The sequence below is a fragment of the Orcinus orca genome, chromosome 10, assembly GCF_937001465.1.
Source record: "Orcinus orca chromosome 10, mOrcOrc1.1, whole genome shotgun sequence".
NCBI classification, from domain to species: domain Eukaryota; kingdom Metazoa; phylum Chordata; class Mammalia; order Artiodactyla; family Delphinidae; genus Orcinus; species Orcinus orca.
Genome location: NC_064568.1, coordinates 99,522,293 through 99,538,715, shown reverse-complemented (window position 1 = coordinate 99,538,715; position 16,423 = coordinate 99,522,293). Strand labels below are relative to the sequence as shown.

The 16,423-nt window shown below is 35.5% G+C and overlaps 2 long non-coding RNA genes across 3 annotated transcripts in view; one reads left to right on the top strand and one right to left on the bottom strand.

The window, feature by feature from the left end:
* The window catches only part of LOC125965550 (uncharacterized), a 169,014-nt gene that overhangs the window by 124,663 nt on the left and 27,928 nt on the right, over positions 1 to 16,423 (bottom strand). The window contains exons 5-6 of one of the 2 annotated variants that reach the window (XR_007479575.1): positions 12,659 to 12,712; positions 5,568 to 5,690 (exon numbers count right to left, since the gene is read on the bottom strand). This is a non-coding gene — a long non-coding RNA (uncharacterized LOC125965550). The remainder of the gene's footprint in view (positions 1 to 5,567; positions 5,691 to 12,658; positions 12,713 to 16,423) is intronic. The other variant, XR_007479576.1, reaches the window with a different exon arrangement.
* LOC125965551 (uncharacterized) overlaps positions 1 to 16,423 on the top strand; it is a 29,926-nt gene that overhangs the window by 1,025 nt on the left and 12,478 nt on the right. The window lies entirely within an intron of this gene.

The window sequence follows — 16,423 nt, the reverse complement described above, 5'->3', positions numbered from 1 at the left end:
AGTAAATTCCATTCTTGTGTTCTGTACACCAGGGTAGGTGAATGGGTGAGGGCTGTTGTAGGATAGGGGGGGTCAGTTTTTCTTACATAGACCTTTAATTACCTTCTTGTTTCCACTCTTATTTCTCACACTTGCTCACTGGTTCTTTCTACTGGTTTTAAGACTGGAGATTCCCAGTATTCTTGCCATGTGATATCTTCTGACGCAGACTTCTTTATGTTGTGACTTCTATTTCATTCATACTGTACTCATATCTTACAAATTTGATGGGATTTCTTTTATGTTTGCAGCCACCATTCTGATTGATTTTTCTATTTATTTATACAGTTTTTATTCCCTAAACTATTATTTTCAAAGTTATTTATTTCGTTCTTCCTACTGCCTTTCCTTTTCCTCCCTCCCTCTCTCTTCAGTCTCTTTTCTGTCTCTGATTTCTCTCTTCTCTCTCTATCCCCTCTTCCTTCCTTTCTCCCTTCTTCCTTCCTTATTTTTTTGTGACAACAAGGAGAGGCAAACTCCATTCTCAATTGGCTCTTTTGAACCTTACTATTTGGGGATGTTAAGTAATATATTTATTCCTTCAACTTTTTCTTCTATCTATAAACTGCTGAATATAGCTTCAATTAAACATAATAATTCACATTAAAAAGGTTGTAAGCCTGCTTTAATTAAAAACTTGTGCTTATTATAAATATTTAAATATTCAATTTTAATAGTATTTATTATACTTATAAAAGTTGTTTATGATTATTTTAGAAAATACAAAAAATCGACAATGCCATATAATCACTAAGTCTTATCACTTAAAGACTAATAGTGTGCACATGAATGAAGTGGTATAACAGTGCACAAGTGCTTTAGAAACTTTAACATAGAAATAAATATATAACATAGAAATAAATAAATTTATTTTGTAAATTTAATCAATGTGCAATATAATTTAAATTTAATCAATGTGCAATATAATTACAGGATCTAACATGATAGGTTTATTTACAGATTCAGCAGAATAAACATTGCCCTGCTAAGAGGTATATCAGAGAGCAAAAAGAGAGGGAGCCCACTGGAATTCGTGGGACCATTTCTCTATTAATTATCTCTCTGGAGGGTTTTCCTCATCCTTTTTCCTTTCTAGAAGATAACTTTTTTTTTTTACAAGCACATAATGTGTATATATCTGAAAATACATAGGACTCAAACCTTTAAGAAAATTTGAGGATGCTGTTAGCATTCTTCTCATATAAAGGGGAAAATCTAATTTTGAAAGTGTACACAGAGAAAACTTTTGGATTTGTAAGTTATTACAAAAGTCTATGATTTTTGCTGAAGGAAAATCTTTAATCACAGATATTTAATCACAGTGCATGTCTAATCAATTGGCAAAGTAACTAAAAGTACTGTATCTCAATTTTGTTAAGTTCATGATTTTGTTAATCTTGGGGTTGTTACTAGAATAAGATAATGATTAAAATTACCACTCTGTAAAGTAGGCACTACATTGTTATTTTAATAGGAACTTGCTGAGGTCAGAGCTGGGTCTAAAGGTAGGAGCTACAACTCTATAGGATCATATGAGATGCAATTAAAAATTCATTTCTTACCTTGCTATTTAATTTTTCATATGTGTAAACTTTATCTCTTTAATCGGACCAAAGATGTCCTAATTGATAAATTAATTCTCACCTAGATTAGAAATATTTGTGTTATCCGTTAACTTCTTCCTAGCCTGCACCCTTAGATTTAATCAGCATAGTTACCAAACTGCCCATTTCCATGGTAGCTCTTCTTATTCAAGTCTCCTAACTCTTTTCTCTAACTTCTTTTTTGTTTTTTTTGCTGCAATTCATCCTTCTCCTGTCCTGAGAATATGGACTTGATCATGTTGAGTATGCCTAACCTTCTCCTTTTCTGAGAATATGGATTTGATCATGTTGAGTATGCCAACCCTTCTCCCAAAGCTACATGGTTTCAACGCCTACATCAAAAGTTCTTACCATAACAATCAATTCTGCTTATCTTCAGGTTTTAGGCTATCTTCTCATATGTACTCATTTTGTCTTTCTCTGCTTCACCCACACCAAGCAAAACATCATTGCCTAGGCGAATATTATGAAATAAACCTTTGGGATTTTCTCACAATGTTTCCTCTATCTGGAATGATCTTCCTTGTCTAGGTTAAATCCCACCAACACTTCTAGGCTCAATTAAAATTCAAACTTCATCAATCTTCCCTACAGTTGTAAATTAGTCCATATCTTGATTGTATTAACATACATATTATATACTACAATATATAGGTAGCAATGCACACATCTGTTTGCCAGCAGTAGATTGCCAGATCGTTTGGATAAGAGATCAGTTGTTAAATATTTGTATTTCTTACAAATTCTGCCACATTATCTTTCTAATGCATCAATTACATTGGCTACTGCTGTTTAAAACTATAAACATCTTGGCCTTGGACTTCTTAATTTGAGACTATGAGTTAAATAAGTATGAGAAGTAGAAATAATTGATAGAGTTTGCTTTCTTTTGTGACATTAGATCTAAACTTTAAGAGAATATGTGGTGCTGTGAGCATTACAACACAGTGACAGAGAGATGTCTCTCATCAATTAGACCATCTGCTACTATATCACATAGAAGGCAAGTGCAATTAACTGGAGAGATATTTAATTTATGCAATTAACTGGGGAGATATTTATTTATGTGAAATTAAATGGGGAGATATTTATTTATGTGAAAATATTTATATTTAATTTATTCACTTTTTTATTAATGCATCGTTTGCATATATATTAAAATTCAACATACTAAGTGTACATTTTGATGAATTTTGGTAATTTGTACAACAACTTAACTGCCACCACAATTAGGAATAGAACAGTTCCCTCACCCTACAGTTTCCCTCTGTTCCTTTGCACTTGATCCCCCTTTTCCACTCTTGATCCCAGGTGAGGACTTACCTTCTTTCTCATGTATAGTTTTGCCTTTCCTAGAACTTCATATCAATGTATTGATAATTATGTAGTATGTGATGTTTTACGTTTGACTTCCTTCACATAGAATCATGTTTGTGAAATTCAATCATGCTTTACATATGTTAATATCATATTACTTTTTATTTTGGAATAGTATTTCCTTTTATTCTATTACTGTGGTGTATTATATTAATTATTAGTGTTAATTATTATTAACACTACTATAATAATTAATAATTAGTATCAATTAATAATAATTTTATTAATAAAATAATTAATTAATAATTAATAATTAGTAATAATTAATATTACTATTAATTATTAGTGTTAATCCAACTTTGCCTTCCTGGAATAACTCTTACTTGGTCAAGGTATATTGTCATTTTTATATGTTGCTGGATTTCATTTGTTAATATCTTGATATTTTTGCATCTATGGTCATGGAAGAAACTGATTTGTTTTCCTTGTGGGGGACATCTTTTTCTGTTTTTGCTATTAGGATGTTACTGGCTACATAGATTGTGTTAGGAAGTGTTCCCTCTGCTTGTGTTTTCTCAGAGATTATAGAGAATTGCTGTCATTTCTTCCTTAAATGTTTGGTAGAATTTTCCACTGAAACCATCAGGGCCTGGTGCTTTCTTTTAGAGAGTTATTAATTACTGATTCAATTTTTTTAATGTGTATGCTCCTATTTAGATAATCTATTTCACTTTGTTTGTGACTTCGTAGTTTTTGTCTTTCAAGGTACTGGTCCATCTCATCTAACTTACCAAATATTGAGATGAGTTTTTCATATTATTCCTTTATTATTCTTTTATGTCTCTGGGATCAGCAGTGTTGGACCTTATTTCACTTCTCATATTGGTAATTTGTGTCTTTTTTTCTCTTTTTCTTGGTTTGCCTGGCTAGAGGTTTATCCAATTTATCAATCCTTTCAAAGAACCAGCTTTTATTTTTATTGCTATTCTCTATTGTTTTTTGTTTTCAATTTAATTGCTCTTCTTCCTCTTATTCTCTAAGGGAGAAGCTTAGGTTATTGATTTCAGGTCTTTTCTCTTTCTAACGAATACATGCAATACTATAAATTTCCCTCTATGAACTGCTATTTTTGCATCCCATACGTTATAAGATGTATTTTTATTTACTTCAAAAAAAATTTTTTTTTTTGTAGTACGCAGGCCTCTCACTGTTGTGGCCTCTCCCGTTGCAGAGCACAGGCTCCGGACGCGCAGGCTCAGCGGCCACGGCTCACGGGCCCAGCCGCTCCGCGGCATGTGGGATCTTCCCGGACTGGGGCACGAACCTGTGTTCCCTGCATCGGCAGGCGGACTCTCAACCACTGCACCACCAGGGAAGCCCCTACTTCAAAATATTTTAAAATTTCTCCTGCAATTTCTTCTTTGGCTCGTGTGTTATTTACAAGGGTGTTGTCCAATCTCCAAATATTTAGGGATTTTCCAATTATCATTCTGTTGCCGATTTTTACTTTAACTCCTTTGTGGCCTGAAAATATACTCTGCATGATTTCTGTTTGTTGAATTTTGCTAAAGTGTGTTTTATCACTCAGGATGCTTAATTTGGCGAATGTTCCATGCAAACTTGAGAGGAATATGTATTCTGCTGTTACAATGATCATTCTATAAATGTCATTTAGGTTACATTGATTGGTAGTGCTATTCAGGTCAACCATCCTTACTGATTTTCTGCCTGCTTAATTTCTCAGTTGCTAAAAGGGGGGTCTCCAAATATAATAGTTGATGTTTCTATTTCTTTTTTCTGTCCCATCAGCCTCTCCCTCACATATTTTGATGTTCTGCTGCTAGGTGCATACACATTAAAGATAATTGAATTATTTTGGGGGGAACTGACATCTTTATCATTATGGATCTATTTATCCCTCACAATTTTTCTTGCTCTGGAATTTGTTTTGTATGAAATAAATATTCCTCTTTAGTTTTTTTTTTTTCTTTCAGTTAGTGTTAGCATAGTATATTTCTCTCATTTCCTTTTCTTTGAATCTGTCATTTTATTTGAAATGGTTTTTTTTTGTCTGTCTGTTTTGGTGTACAGCATATAGTTCAGTCCTTATTTTTCTTCTATTCATTGTGACTATCTCTGTCTTTAAATTGATACATTTAGATCACTCACATGTAAAGTTGATATAGTTAAATTAATATCTACCATATTTATAACTCTTATATTTGTTGCTTTTGTTTTTTCTTCCTTCCTTTTTACTATACTTTCTGTGGTTTTAATTGATCATTTTATATGATTGTTTTATCTTCTCTCAGCATATCATTATACTTCTTAAAAAATTTCTTTCAGTGGCCACCTTATAGTTTGTAAAATCTAATTGTAACTTCAAAAAACACTCTACTTCTTCAGTTGTAGTAAAGATACCTTGTAACACAATGTTCCCATTCATCCCTCTTTCCCTGTATGATATTTGTATCATTCGTTTTACACCCGTCCTTTACATCCACCGGGAGCTCAACTGAGCTGGGAGAAAGCTGAGCTGCCAGATGTTGGAGTAGCCAATTAAAGCAACAAGCTCAAGATAAATGAGTTAAGCCTTTAATAACTTACTTGAGATGGTATAAGCAAGAGGCTACAACTGGAGATAGCTCTGATATCCCCTGTTCCGTTTTTCTCCATGGAACTGCGAACAGTGGACGGTCAGGTGGACTAGTACAGATGTGGGTTCATCTCCTGTCAAGGGAATGTGATGAAAAAACAGCCATTCTGAGTTACTGCCTAAGCATTTCACAGTGTGACAGCCCTGCTCACACCCAGAGCCTGGACATTTAGATAAGGACCTGAGCTTAGGATTCCTGCCACAAGGTCTTGCTTTGCTTTTCCTGAGTCACCTTTCGAAAATAACTGCTTACACTTACAGAACCACCTATGAAAAGTTAGTGACCTCTGCCCCAACCACCTTATAAGTAACAGGTGCTTGCTACCCTGAGCTATGTCTCTTGTTTGCTTGTGACCTGGGATAGAGGACTGCCCTTCCCCTGGCTCACTGTACACCCACGCCCCTTTTCTGGGATGTCTAAGTGATAAATCTTGCGACTTTACTTCCTTTGTGTGAGTGTATAAAAACTGCACCTTCAATCAAAACTGCTCTGAGGTTTACTCTTCCCCAGAGTGGGAGCTCAGATGCTGAGGGACCAACCTGCTGACCCCTTTGGGGGGGTATACCTCCTTAGTCTGCAGGTCATAATCTGCATATTCTTAATGTAACACATGAGCTATGCTGCCCCCCCACCCAAAAAAAAAAAAAAAAAAGAGAGCCTTGAACAAAGGTCTCTGGCAGTATGGATCCTGGGGTCAGGTTCAAGGGTAGGAGTGGAAAAGTATTGGGTCAGAGGAGTGAAAAGTAGTAAAAGGTTTCCCCTTCCTTCCTTTCCCATAAGGAGGCCTCCATAAAGGTGCCTGTAGAAGCTCTTTGTCCAAGGCCTCTGAGAGAAAGACCTAGGAACGAAAGCACCAGGGCTAGGAAAGCAAATATGCAAAAGTATGACTGGGGAGAGGGGCCTGAGTCCTTGGCTGCAACTCCCTTAAGAGTCTGTGGCACACCGGCTGTGCACCAGGTCTGGTGTGGGGCGGGGAGGGCAACTTTCCCCTGCCTGGGCTGCCAGGGGAGCCTCTGTGATTTACCATGGTCAGGGCCGAAACACAGGTTTTCAACCTCACCTGATACCCATTTGCTGTAATCCCTCAATATATTGTAGTGTTATTACTTGAACAGTGATCTTTTATATCAAGAATAAAAAATATTTTATTCTAGCGTCATTTATTCATTCTCCAATGCTTCCTTTCTTTATGGAGCTCTTAGTTTTTGACCTATATCATTTTCCTTCTCCCTGAATCACTAATTTTCACTTTTCTTGCAGGACAGTTCTCCTGCTGCTGAATTCCTCCAGGTTTTATTTATCTGAGAAAGACTTTATGTCTCCTTCATTTTGAAGGATAATTTTGCTGGATATAGAAATCTAGATTTATGTGTTGTTGTTTTTTTTCCTTTTAACATCTTAAATATTTCACTCCACTCTCTTCTTGCTTGCATGGCTTCTGAAAAGTGTGTTGTATTTTTGTTGTTGTTGCTGCTGCTGTTGGTGTTGACTTGTTCCTCTATAGGTAAGGTGTTTCATCCCCAACCCTAGGTTTCTTTCACAATTTTCTCTTTGCCTTTTTTTCTTTATAATTTGAATATGATATGTCTAGATGTGGTTTTGGGTATTTAGTCTGTTGGTTGCTTGCCGACCTTCCTGGATCTGCTTTGGCGTCTGTTGGAAATTTTGGACAATTCTTGGCCATTATGACTTCACATATTTCTTCTGGTCTCCTATCTTTCCTCTGTTTCTAGAATTCAAATTATACATATATTACATCTTTTGAAATTTTCCCATATTTTTTTCTGTTATATTCTGTTTTTTTCTTTTTCCATTTTATTTCTTCTTTGCATTTCAGTTTGTAAAATTTCTACTGACCTATGTTCAAGCTCACTGGTTCTTTCCTCAGCCATGTCCAGTCTGCAGAGCTCACTGAAGACATCCTTCTTCCTTCATAGTGGTTTCATTTCTAGCGCTGCCTTTCGATTCTCATAGGTTTTTACTGCTTCTGACTACATTACCCATCTGTTTATGCTTGTTGTCCACTTTTCCATTAGCAACCTTAATATACTAATCATAGTTCTTTTAAATTCCTTCTCTGATAATTCAAAATGTGTGTCAAAACAGGGTTTGGTTCTGATGCTTGCCTTGTCTCTTCAGCACGTTTTTTTCTTACGTTTAACATGCCTGGTAATCTTAATTTAAAGTCACAAATAATTCATCAAGTAATAGGAACTGAGGAAAATAGGGCTTGAGTGTGAGGTTTTATGTTAATCTGGCTGGGAGTTGGGCTGTGTTTAATGAATGCTTCAGAGTCTGCTAGTATCCTGTTGTCTTTCCCGCTACCTTGAAAAAGCTGTAAGTACTCCCAACTCAGACCAGAGCTGTCTTATAGCTCTTCCCATTGCAATGCCTTGTTATTATACCAAAGCCCTGTTGGTGTGGTGGCAAGGCATTGCAGAGAGAGGGCATTCTATAACCTGATGACCAAACCTCAGTCTTTTAGGGGGCCTGTGTCCCTGGGCTGTGACCATCACTCATTCCTCCCTTAGCCATTCTTCCCTTAGGTGAGACAAGAAGGAGGGAGGAAACTGGAATCACAAAGTGCCTTTCCTCCGTGTGGAATATGGTCCAGGTAAGGACATGTTCCCTGGCAAGTAGAGCTTTGTTATGGAGAACACTCTGGGCATAGTTCACAAAGTTTACTTTTCCTCCTCCTGCCAAAGCTGATTTTCTTGGCTCTTAATGTGAGAATTTGGTGGAGTTCTTTGAGGTCAAAACCACAAAAGAGTTTAGGACTCCCCCTAAAACTGCAGCCACCAGGAATTTCTCACTCTCAAGTGAATCCAAACTCAGTCCCTAATGATTCATAAAAATTACCATAAAACTGTTCCAACCTGTTTGTAACTCCAGTGATTTCTCTCCCAGGTAAGCTTATCTTGGCTGTGATGCTCCCGCTTCACCTGTCTTTCTTGATTTGGGAATGGCAGTTTTCCCTGTTTGTTTAGTTCTGGGATGGATCTAAGAAAAGTTGGTGATTTTTAGTTATTCCAGGCTTTTCTTGTTGTAAGGACAGGAATAGTGCCTTCCAAGCTTTTTATATGTTAGAACTGAAACCAGAAATACCAGTCATGCGTTTTGACTCCTCCAATCCTGAAACTCCAATTATTTGCATGTACACCATTTACTATTGTTCCAGAGCACTTGGGGAAACTATATTTTCATCTCACTTTTATGAATATGTTTTTATTTCACTTTCATCTTTATATTTTTATTTCACATTTTTTTACATCATTTTGGATATTTTCTCTTGACCTATTTGTATGTTCACTGAATCTTTCCTTTGCCCTGTCCAGCCTATTGGCAAACCTGTAAGAGAGATTCTTTCATTTTTAATATTTATTTTTATTTCTCGCATTCCCATTTGACTCTCTTGTTATATGTTTCAGCTCCATGTGAAATTTCCTGTCTTGTCATAGGCATTCTTATATTTTTGCTTTCATGTGAAAGTTACCTGAAATTAAGTGCACTGTCAAAAAGGATAATTAAGTTTGTTGAGTGCATACTATTTGTAACTTATTTCTTCTTAAAAGTAGTATAATTAAAGGTCATGTTTTAATTATTAATTTACAAGTAAAACTTAAAAAAAACTAAATAATAATTATAAAGAGAATCAACATTAGACAAATTGTAGAAGTGGGTAGAAGATATTTCATAAAGCCTTTGGATGGACAAAAACTATTTATGTATGTACTCTAACATTTTTTCAGGAAAACTGGTCATTTCTGTTCAGTAGAGACAGATTTTTATAGTCAAAGGAATGGTGAAAATTTTCTGCCTTTGAGGCAATTGTAAAAATGTTTTAATGTGCCTCAGCTGGAAATTTCTATGTCTTGCCAAATTAGATAATCACTTTCTCCCTGCAAAAGTGTCCTTTATCTTGGAAATGGTTTGAGAATACAGTATATTTTAAAACTATGCAAAACGTTTAAAACATTTTACTGTTTGGCATGAAAATGCTGATTTTTAAAATCTCTGCCTTAGCTACCAATGTGAGAATTCCTATAAATGAAGTAAAGTAAAACAGAAACAAAACAAAACAAAACCAAAAAACCAAAAAAATACCCAGCACTATAGCTTGTGGGAGGGACCTATCAAGAAAACATACTTTAACTTGTAGTAGGGAATGGTTGGTTGATTATACCTCATTCCTGAATACCTTTAAAGCAAGTTTTATTTCCCCTCCTCCTCTGGTGGAATAAAAAAACATTTTAAAAAGTATTTCTAGAATACTATCTACTGAAGATTCAACTTAATTAGAGTTTAATTATGATTTATTTTCTATTTAACCAAATAATAGTAAACTCACTACTAAGTGTCAAATGGACCTATATGTGGTTGCATTCTTTTCCAGATGCTTGTCTGATTTATTCTAAAATTAATTACCTAATATTTTAAAAGGTTAATAATGAAAACCTGTAATTTTTGGGGGGTACTCTCATAATCTAATAATGGATATCTAAAAAGCTTTCTAAAATTGTATCCTGACGACTACACACTTATTAGAATGGCCAAAATCCAAAACACTGACAACACCAAATGCTGGCTAGGATGTAGAGCAACAGGAACTCTCATGCATTGCTGGTGGGAGTGCAAAATGGTACAGCCGCTTTGGCAGAGAGTTTGGTACTTTCTTACAAAACTAAACATATTCTTACCATACACAATTCAGCAACCATGCTCCTTGGTATTTGCTCAAAGGCGCTGAAAATATATTCACACAAAAAGATGCACACAGATGTTTATAGAAGCTTAATTCATAATTCCAAAACCTGGAAGCAACCAAGATATCCTTCAGTAGTAGGATGGATAAATAAACTGTGGTGCATCCAAATAATGGAATATTCTTCAGTGCTAAAAAGAAATGAGCTGTCAAGTGATAAAGAGACATGGAGGAAACTTAAATGTGTATTGCTAAGATAAAGAAACTAATCTGAAAAAAGTACATACTGTATGATTCCACCCATATGACATTCTGTAAAAGGCAAAACTATGGCAACAGTAAGAGGACTGATGGTTGCCAGGCCTTGGGGTGGGGAAAAGATGAATAGGTGGAACACAGAGGATTTCTAGGGCACTGAAAATACTCTGTATGATACCATAATGATGGATGTATGTTATTACACATTTGTCCAAACTCATAGAATGTACAACAGTAAATTTGTACTATAAAGTGATGCATAGAGTTTGAGTGATTGGGGCGTGTCAATGCAGGTTCATCGATTGTAACTAACGGGGGGGCGGTAGATGCAGGTTGTGTCTGTGTGTGTGTTGGGGGGTGTATGGGAAATCTCTAACTTCTGCTCAATATTGCTGTGAACATAAAACTACTCTAAAAAATAAAGTTTAAAAAAAAGATTGTATCTTACTCCTTTTTCAGTGGCACATCCAGTGTATTTGAGGGTGGTCATTTCCATTCGGTAGAGAAAGAGTTTCATAGTTAAAAAAAATTCTGACTTCAATAAGATAAATCACTATATTGCCAGAGTTTTAACAGTGTCTCTAACGAGGCAGGGCATAAATTTCATGAGTTTTGGGGGGTCTGGTCTAAGGTGGGCTTTCCAATGTGGAGGCCTGATATGATCAGGTGAGGTTTATGACATAATAATTTAAAGTGGTGGACATAGAGACATGAGGATCCTGAGGGGAGAGAATAAAGCCATTCTTCAGAGTAAGCAGTGCCTTTTTTTCTCTTTAAGAATATTTTCTTTTATCCATACCAGAAGAGAAGATGCAAATAAAGATCCTAGTTATAAGTTAAATTAAGAACTTTCATCAATCATATTTTAAACAAATGAAATCTACTGAGATTTTAAAAAACCAATCAGTGAGCTAAAGCTGTAATTTACATTTTGCTTTCTTTTTTGCATACCACATATACATCTTTATCATGCTCTTAAGGACATCACAATCATAAAACATTTCATCAAAACATCTACAAAAGTAATGAGATACCTATTCACGGCTCTTAATGAAAGAGACTAAATACCTCTCTGCTCATGGAGGTCTCTACCTTGGACTTTTATTTAATAGCAACAAATCCATTATCTTGAATACCCAACTAGCTAAATTTTTAATATTTTATTTATTAGCTTTATTTTTCTGGATAGAGAAGGAAAGCAAAGAACCCTAAATGGGCAAAAATAACATAGCTTCTTAGCCTTTAGAGGGAAATTCTTTACTGTGATACCACTCTAAATGTGCTTCTGATAACCCTCTTTCACAAACAGGAAGTCCGTATGCAATATAAGCATATTTATTTATAGCTTTAATTATAACATTCATATTAGTAGCATAAAAGGGAACCTTCAACCCTTACTTTTAAGGAATTCATTTTAGGCTTCTGCTATTAATAAGGAATGGGGATGCTGATAGCTTAAATTTTTTTATATTAAAAGGCTCATTTGCAAAAAGCAAAGTAAATGGAAGAAAAATCATTTATTCAAGGACTGCTAATCCAGCTGATTTGCTTCTGGGCTTAACTGGATTTACCTAGAATTGATATTTGGTGTCAGCATGTGTTATATCATCAACACAAACAATAGTTACCCAACGTAAAGGAGGCTATGAGGAAAAGTAAACTCCAAGATTAAAATCCTCAAACCAAAGACAAAAATATTAATTTATTTGACTCAATCTTAGTATAAACACTGTTTAGTCATGTATGTTTTAGACTTACTATACCAGCTTGTTGCTATATTTCTACATTTCTACCCTTTACATTTATCTTATACACAGAGGCAGTGAAGGAAACTAGAGTCCAATAAAATGGCTTTGAAAATAGTTACACGTGTCTTCTTCTGCTTGGCAGGTAGCCACATAGACTACTGTCTCCAAAGGCAGGTTTGCAACATCTGAATTCCAAAGGCAGAACATATCATCCGTCACTAGGGCTTTTCCATTTGTGTGTAGAAAAATGAACTTATCCTTTAAAACTAAGCAACAAAAGCCATGTCTGGGGAAGAATTTGCACACTATTTATGTATATTTTATTCCACTTACCTTTGAGAAGTTAATATTGGGTGTCTTCAAGTGAATATCAGGAATATTTTATTTCTAAAAATGTAAAAGAGATTAAAGAGAACATTTAAGTGCCTAAAGAAGACATTTTTTCAATATAAATGTTGGTGAATATATGTATTATGTATATGTCAATCTGGAATATAAATATATTTTATATATAAATGCATACCAATATCACATAAAATTGCAGCATAGTCAATATTTTTAGTTGCATAACTCGCATTCAGACATCCTTCACTACCCTCTCCATCTTGTTGAAAATGTACCCCCTCGTTTATACTGGCACTTGTAAGTTTCTTTTCTTGTTCAACTTTTCCTTTTTCCATTACAGATCTCACCTAATATGCTAAATAATCTATTTGTTGATTATGTCTGTTGATTACTATTTCTTCCTGCTCTAATGTAAGCTTTATGAGAGCAAGGTTTTTTTTATTCAGTGATACATGCCATTTGTCTATAACAGCATAGCATATATAGAGTATATGCATAATGAATGAATGAATGTTACAAATATTATGTGTGTACATATTTATGTGTGTTAGTGTATATGGGGATAGATGGATAAATAGATAGATAGATAGATAGATAGATAAATAGATGTGTTTTCAGACTTTCACATTATACTTTTCACACCTTATCTCTAATTTTTCTTCTTTTGGAGTTTAAGCCATCCTTCACTTCTCTGTCATTTAAATAGACTATGGAATGCATAATATTTAGACGTTTAATTCAAAAGGTCCAACTTAGCTGCCTAATATTCTGACTTCAGAGTTCTAAGATATATGCTCCAAACATGCTTGAAAAAAATAGCCTTTTTCATTTTCTCAACTTACGAATACTATCATAGTGCCTGGAACTTGGCTAATATTTCTCTCAAATGAAATGAATAACTACTCGTAAGTTGAATGAAACAATCTGAGTTACAAACAAATCTTCCAATGAAATGGTCACCTGAGTTCAAGGGTATCATCTGAGCCATGGTGGTTTAAGCGCAACCATTACCACGCCATAGCAAAATAGAAAATTATTCTGCATAATCATGTGGTAAGTTGGTGGATTTAAGATCTAGAAGGCTCATACCTGAATACTTCCATCACCAATGGCAAACCAATTGGGCTGCCACAGCTTATTAAGCCACTCAGGTGAATTTGACAGTTTGTGAAAAAAATATTTAAAATTTTTACTGTAATATTCAGGTGCCTGCTCAAAGTATCCCTCCTCAGTGATATCTAAATAGTACCCTCTTCTCATTTTTTTTTTTTTTTTTTTTTTTTTTGCGGTACGCGGGCCTCTCACTGTTGTGGCCTCTCCCGTTGCGGAGCACAGGCCCCGGACGCGCAAGCTCAGCGGCCATGGCTCACGGGCCCAGCCGCTCCGCGGCATGTGGGATCTTCCCGGACCGGGACTCGAACCCATGTCCCCTGCATCCACAGGCGGACTCTCAACCACTGCGCCACCAGGGAAGCCCACCCTCTTCTCATTTTTACTGCCTATTATAAGTTATATTTATTTTACTTCTTTGATTATTGTCTGTCTTCCTTACTAGAATAGAAGCTCTATAAAGGCAAGAACTTTGTAGGTTTTGTCCATCCCTGTCTCGCCAGTGTTAGGAAAAATATGCCTTACAGAGTGTAGGTGCTCAAGTAATAGTTGTTAAATCAATAAATGAGAGAAAATAAGTAGCACAAGGAGGGAGTGTCCTTTTAAAGGGCATTTGGTTGCCTCCAAAGTCCCTTTTCACCCTTCAGCCCCCCCTCCAAGGAAGGTTCTGAAAAGCCTTAGTACCGAGCATTTAAAATAATAGATACTTTTTTCTGAAAAGCATTTTTATCTTTCCTGTAAATATCTCTACAATGTGAGTTAGAATTCTATTGTCACATTTATGACGTCACATTAGAGAATTTAATACCTTCATTGCATGCTTATTTCTCAGAAATTACCTCATTTTTAAGTTACTTTGTTTTTGAAACACTAGGTTGAGTGCTAATCTGAAAACTCAAGATGTATATACGTATGTTACTTGAGAAAATGGAATTATACGGATGACTGCAAAAGATGCAGGCCTTTGATGGTAGAATAGAAAAGAACAACATTTCAATTTTAGACACGTTCAGTTCAAGGCATCTTTTAGGAATTCAAGTAGATATGAAGAGTATACAGTTGAATATAAAAGCCTGGAGTGAGAGGAGAGGTCTTAGCTGAATATATAAATTTTGTAGTCATTATCATATAAATATTTAAAGCCATAAGAAGGAGGTGAATGTAGACAGAAAGAAGAGGTCTGAAATTGAGCTGAGATTCTCTGATGCTAAGCAACTGTGATGATGGAATTTACCAGGTAAGGACTATAAGGCGATGGGATCAGAGAAGTAGAAGGAAAAAATAACCAGGCAGCTGCGGTGCCCTAGTCATCAAATAAAGTAAAAAGATATCTGAAATGCTGGGATTGAAATGCTGGAATCGAAATATACTGGTTCTCAAGGTTTTTAAAATTATTTTTCTTTCTATTTTTTTCGTTGTAAAACTAACAGGCACATGACAGAAATATTAGGCAAGAGAAGAGAACTTAATTCATATTCAAGTTCGGTAAAGCATGAGTAAAGATTTGTTGGAAAACCTAAAAGCCGGTATTAGCCAAGACCTTTCAGTCTTTTTCTCTTTATGCATATTTTTAAATACTGAACGAATTATGTATAGATTTTTACCAAACTTATTCATTTTACATTAAATCATGAGCATTTAAAACATTACTGTCAATTAACTACTATTTTAAACTTTTTTATTAGATATAATTGACATATAACATTTTATTCATTTCAGGTATAGACTATTTCTTTAAATAAAAAAATAACCATTCATAAGGGATTAAACTGTATTTCTTAATCTAGTATTGGTGGATTTTCAGATTTTATCTTTCAGCCAAAGTGACTGTTTTGTGTCTCTCCTCCCCAGGGGTACAGGGTCCAACCATTTCCTAAAAGGCAATGGGCTCCCGCCTGTGTCTAAAAGCTCCCTTCCATGGCCTCCAGAGTCTGACTGATTTCCTTCTACCCCTCCCCTAGTGGCTTAAGGCACCTGCTTTGTAGGAACTATCCAGAGAAGTGGGCAGGGCTTATACCTGTATCCCCAGCGATGCCAATCACTTTCTTCACTACCCAGTCCTCACGTTTCTCCTGAGCATCTTGTAGAGGCCCTTGGGAAAAAATCTTGCAAGTAAGTGCAAACTCTCCTTGTGCCTAGGGCCCTTAGCTATTCCAAAGTAACACACTAGCCCACTCTTGGCCTTTAAGGATTCACTAAATGTTTTGCTTATTTCTTTTGCACTCACTTCTGTAATGGTCCCCTCTTTCTCTCGTGTTCCAACTGAGGTGAGACAGTTCGTGTGTCCTATCTCTCCTTGGATGGGTTTATGCATCTTTGAGCTTGGTTTACTTGGTTGCCTTGAGGAATCAGCTCTTTAATGAATTCAAGAAAAGTTATGATATTGTAAATAATCTAGCCTTTTCTCCTTATTAGGTTTGAAGCAATTTTCTTTGCAGCTTTCCACTCCTAGACAGAAATAGAATAGTACCTAAATCATTCATTTGGCGAATATTTTCCAAGCTCTACTAACAACAAAGCCATTATACCAAACCATGTTGTGGGCACCTAAAGATGTATAAATCATGGTGGAAGCGTAATATTCTTTTCACGCTCAATGCAGTAGTGTGGAGGCATCCCTGCTTGTTTACGCCACTGGCAAAC